Source organism: Carassius auratus, unplaced genomic scaffold (assembly GCF_003368295.1).
Source record: "Carassius auratus strain Wakin unplaced genomic scaffold, ASM336829v1 scaf_tig00216604, whole genome shotgun sequence".
NCBI lineage: Eukaryota > Metazoa > Chordata > Actinopteri > Cypriniformes > Cyprinidae > Carassius > Carassius auratus.
This window is the reverse complement of record NW_020528658.1, coordinates 9,847-15,714: the sequence shown is the minus strand read 5'-3', so window position 1 is coordinate 15,714 and position 5,868 is coordinate 9,847.

The following is a 5,868-nucleotide window of genomic DNA, read 5'->3' as shown; positions in this document are numbered from 1 at the left end:
ACACCTCAGAATTGCGCCTTTTTGTAATCATTGCGAGTATCACATTCTACAGGTCGGTATGTATCTCTGGCTGTGTAATTTGCATTATTCATTTATTCGAAGGACCAATTGCTCATTACCTAACTATTTCTTTACATTAGTGCAGGTTGCATCATGAAAATTAGTTTGAGTCTGTTATGCTCTTGCAATTATGTAACGTTGTATCAGAGTTGTCTAATGTTATCTCTGGATTGCGCGCGTCTTTAAGAAACTTTAAGTCGGAGGTTCTGAAAGGGTGTCAAGCTACGTTTCAATTTTTTTTTTTTTTTTTATATAATATTCGTCTCATTCGCAAACTCGAAAAGGTTTAGCGTGTCATTTGTACCATCTGCTATTAGACTTTTTAATGAAACACAAAAGGTAATGAATTGCATTGTCCACTATTGTAACTGTTTTTCTTGTATTGCTTTTTTTTATTATTAACTATTAATTCCTAAATGGTTTTGTGTGTGGGGGGTGGGGTGGGGCTTTATTTGCATATGTGTCTTCAATGTGCTCCACTTTAAAAAAACAGATTGTCCAAATCGGGGATAATAAAGTATACTTTAACTTTAAACAAGAATGCGTATTGAGCGATATGTTGGTTTGGTCGGACGATTACATTCATGGTGTTAAGTGGATATTTATTCCCTGCATTGTTTTGATAATATATAACTGGTAATCACTATTAACATTTTTGTTGATGAATGTATAAATGTTCATTCTAAAAATCATTCTAATGGTTTTTTTTTTGTCTTTGTTACAGATTATTTCAAAGATAGCTTTCAAAAAAACTAAAACAAAGGCACTTTTAAGAGCCATTCTCTCTCACTCTCTCTTGTCTCGTTCTCTCTCTCTCTCTCTCTAACTGATTCTCTCTCTCTCTCTCTCTCTCTCTCTCTCTCTCTCTCTATATATATATATATATATATATATATATATATATATATATATCTCACACACACACTGTATTTTGTGTATCTGTGTTGTGTGTCAATTGTCCAGCCATGTCCAGAAATCCGATGCTTTTTGCGGATCCTGTTGAGGTCAGGGGCCACATAGCTGCAGAAATCAGTCATGCGCTACTCCTTGAGGCCCAGGTGAGACCAATTTTAGTCACAATTGTATGAAATTTGCTATTGCTGTTGTTTGAGTAATCCAATGAAAAGTGTAACTTTACAATCTTGATATTGTATCTGAAGATGTTGCTGTTATTGTCATGTAGGCTGCAATGGGAAACCCTTCCGTTCCTCCAAAAAAAAAAAAAAAGGAGAAAGAGAGCAGCCACAAATCAAGTGGTCACAAGGCGACGTCACAAACGTCAAAAATCACCAACACATGCATCCGGTTTGTTGTGTACTTCACTGTTATCATGGTTAAATAATAATGATTATTAACAAAATGTCAGTGGGCGGAAATATGGTGTTATGTTAACCCTATTTGACAGACGTATGGTGGATTTTTTGAGGCACTATTACAAACTAAAATGTATGATACTTCAAGAGGATGATAGAATAGATAACCCAAAATATTTGCCTCTGCAGCTTCCGTGAACCCAGTGAGTGAGGAAGTCCAGGTAGAAGGACTAGAATTGACTGCAAGTCTTGGTGAGTATGTCTCCTTATACGCAACTGTGTGTGTGTTGGGGGGGGGGGGCTATAACTTTATAATCTTTTTACTGTAATACCAGTAAGGTTTTACCATGGACAAGTCAAAAAGCATTCAACCAACTGAATGGACACTGTGTTCCTTGGTCAAACTGAATTTGTATAATGCGTTCCCATAACATAAAGATGGTTAAATAGTTGTTTTATTTTTCAGAAAATCGTCTTCAAGAGTTAAGGGGTACTCTTGCCTCTCTTGAAGTTCCAGTGGCAACAGCAGATACAACGTGGACACAACGTCAGTTACTCGCTGGAGTAAGAGCAAAGGAAGCAAGGCCAGTACTCCTTGATGCCAAACTCTCGGCACAGAGAGTATTAAGGCAAATATGCCAGAAATGCCATGAGGTGCAGGCCGTGATTCGATGTTTGGAGTGTGTCCCACTGGACTTCGAATACCTCTGTGGCAAGTGTGACAAAGAGGTCCACAGGAGGCAAATCTTCCATGGCAGGATGGCAATATTTCATGGCTACCTAGAGCCTATTCCACCAACAAAAGCAGTGGTGGTGGATGGGAATGGCCTGCCTCAATTTTGTGAGCAGGGTATGTCCATCCAACATTTTCCGTAAACTAGTTAAGAGTAATTCCAAAAATATTGTCTGATGATGTAAAAGGATAAGCTTTAAACTATTCATTTATATCACTTGTTGACTGAGTAATCAATTCTGTTGGTTTATGACAGGGTTTGATATGTGCCAAAACATTTCCTTTTTGTCATCAAGCAGTGATAGTGACATCTGGTATAGTGGATGTTGGACTGGGATTTCGAATCACTAGTGTAACATGGGTGTATATAGATTGTTTGAGGGACCAAAATAAACAACAATTTTCTGTGTTGCAGTATGTCAGTTGCCTTTGCCCTCCCAAAAGGTACTATGTGGGTGCACAGAAGAGACTGTGGTCACCACTGGGAGGCAAATCTCATTGGTCACCATGAATGGTATGTTCTTGAAGTCACACTTTTTGTTTCAGTACCGCAGAACTTGTGCCCCAAGTTAACATCTGGAAGCATAGCAAAGCTGTTTCACTTCATCAATATACCAGAAATTTTAATGTCAAATGCCATGTCAAATATTGACTATTATCAATCACCTTTACCACAATTGTGTCTGTGAAACATCCTTAGTCTAATGTTTTTTTTTCTTTTTTGACAGGACGATATGAGGTGTCTTTACCTCGAAAGGTCTGTCCAAAGTGCAAGACTGAATGGACTCCAGGGGTTAAAGACCTTATGCAATACAATTATTGGCCAAGCACCACAAACTGCCAAACATTGTATGCATTTGAAGTGTTTGAGGCTTTCTCTAACATGAAGCTGTCAGCTCCCTCACTTTCAAGACTTGCTTTTTTAAAGCTGTTGGAGCACCAGTCTGTTCAAGGAGGAAGGGTTAGTCTGCCTGAATCACATTGTAACACACAATTATAACTCTATTCGTACTTTTGTGGGTATGTTTTTTTTCTCTATCCATTGTTTTTTTCATTTCATAGATAGGGAAAATCTGTGCGGATACGTTTCAAAAGAGCTATTTTGAATATTGCCTATGCAAACATTCAGAGGACATGATGTCAGAAGCTGACTCTTTTTGCTGTCCAGCCTGTCAACCTGACATGTTGGCAGTGTGTTGCGATGGCAACCGAAAACATTACCGCTTCAGAAAATCAAGAGGGTATGTAAAGACTACACAGTCTTTTTTATAAATATATTTAACAAGAACATTGCCATTGAAATAGTTGCATGTAGAGTAAATGTGCGTTAGTTAAATTAGGTATTTTGTGATCATTTGTACAGAACTGAGGAACCGTCTTTATATGAGGGCTTGTTTATAGCCAAAGATGACGAAGTTCTGAGCTTTCTGGAGAAAATCAGAGGAAGCAGCGGGGCAAGAGTAAGTTTTATTCTGCATACCATAATCTGTTTATGTATGGGTGTATATTTGTTGAAATGAGTAACAGCTGACTTCACAGGCAAATGACAGTGGGACGTGTGGGGTGTCGAGGTTCAGGGCGAGTAAGGAGACATCCAACAAATCCTCCTCAAAAATTGATGAAGAGGGTATTCAGGTGGCAGTTTGCAGGTGTGTTGGTATTTCAGGAGTGTGCTATTGTACAGTGTAATTTGTCATTCATGTTGTGGACACTTCAATCTATATTTATCAATGTCATTTTTTTAATTAAAGTACAAATAGAGATGTGACTGTGTGTGTATGAAAGAGAGGAAGAAAGTGTGTGTTGGTATGTGAGCAAGGATTTTGAGCAACTCTTTGTGTAAACTGATCATTAACCATATTGTCTCTTATCAATCAGACACGGGGTATTATTGCGTGCCCTGAATCACTACCGTGGAGAAATCTTTGCATATCCAATGTTTATTCAAAAGGACATGGCAGAGAGAGCAAATGTTACCTTCTTCGCAATGGATGTTATCTGCAAGTAATTTCTCTAGGTCACATTTGGTCAACCTACTGTATATTAAATGATAAATACCTGAGTGTTTTAATCTGAGTCGTAGTTTTAGATTGATTTACAAGCAAATTGTGTTGGTAATACCAACTAATGATGCTCTTGTTTTCTAGGTACTGGCCCTACCTAAGCAAGGTGGCTGATAATTTCACCGATATGCAGCCGTTGATGGAAATGAGACCATTTCTGAGTGTCATGCACGCCAAAGCACACACAGCAAAATGCGAGGTACCTGAAATGACTGTAAATGGAGTAAGTTTACAGTTTTTTTCAATCGCTAACAAGCGCTTAACCATACTTCAGATACTTTTTCTAAACTCTTAACACAGACTCACACCTACAAAACACAATTGGCCAAATGGATAATTTTCTTCTCAAAAACACATTTTGTTAAATATATACTAAGTCTTCATTTCAAAATAGAACACATCTTTCTCTGCACACACCAACTTTACCAAAACACTGGAAATCTGACTCAAAATTAAATTATTCTGTCAAAGAATAACACTTGTTTTCACTTCAAAAGGTACATGCAGTCAATCAAAGTACACCAGGTTTCAAAATACTGGCTATTGTTGACATTACAAAAACTGCATAGACTTTTCAGTCTCAGTTTTACAGGTTTTTGCATGCAAAACATGCAAATTCATTGTTTTACACTAAATTTCTTGGTTAGGAACTGTATGTCCAAATGTACAGTAATGTTCACATTCAAAAGCATTCCAGTAAAAAGCTATTTTTTTTCCTTTACTGTTTACTGCAGGAGGTACAGTAGAAACACGGTATGATAGAACAGAAAAGGTTTGACAGTATTGCTTACAGTGAACAAAATATCCATGAAACACATACGAGCATTCTGAACCAAAAAACAACAACAACAAAAAAGCCCAGATAAAAAAGGGGGGTAAAATAAAAACAATCTCTCACAGCTCCTCTCACTGCTCCTCTAACTGCATCTCTCACTGCATCTCTCACTGCTCCTGCTCCTCTCACTGCTCCTCTCACTGCATCTCTCACTGCTCCTGCTCCTGCTCCTCTCACTGCTCCTCTCACTGCATCTCTCACTGCTCCTGCTCCTGCTCCTCTCACTGCATCTCTCACTGCTCCTGCTCCTCTCACTGCTCCTCTCACTGCATCTCTCACTGCATCTCTCACTGCTCCTGCTCCTCTCACTGCTCCTCTCACTGCATCTCTCACTGCTCCTGCTCCTCTCACTGCTCCTCTCACTGCATCTCTCACTGCATCTCTCACTGCTCCTCTCACTGCATCTCTCACTGCATCTCTCACTGCTCCTGCTCCTCTCACTGCTCCTCTCACTGCATCTCTCACTGCATCTCTCACTGCTCCTGCTCCTCTCACTGCTCCTCTCACTGCTCCTGCTCCTCTCACTGCATCTCTCACTGCATCTCTCACTGCTCCTGCTCCTCTCACTGGGCCCCTTGCTCTTACTCTTCCTCGACCATACATTACAGTGTTTGTCTTTTTCTGTTTCTGTTTCCAAAAATATCACTCTTCAAAGTCCTCCTTTTATTGTATAAGTGTCAATGTAATAGAAAAAAATAACCCCTGCCATTGAGTCTAAGCCAGATTGGAATCAGCTGTGGTTGGCCCAATTTACACAACATAAATCAGCTATATTGTTTTTGAACTGATATCATTGCAGAAGCAGAGGTTTTTATACTGTATCTAAGGTTTGGAACATTGTTTTTGCTATTGTGGGATGTTGTG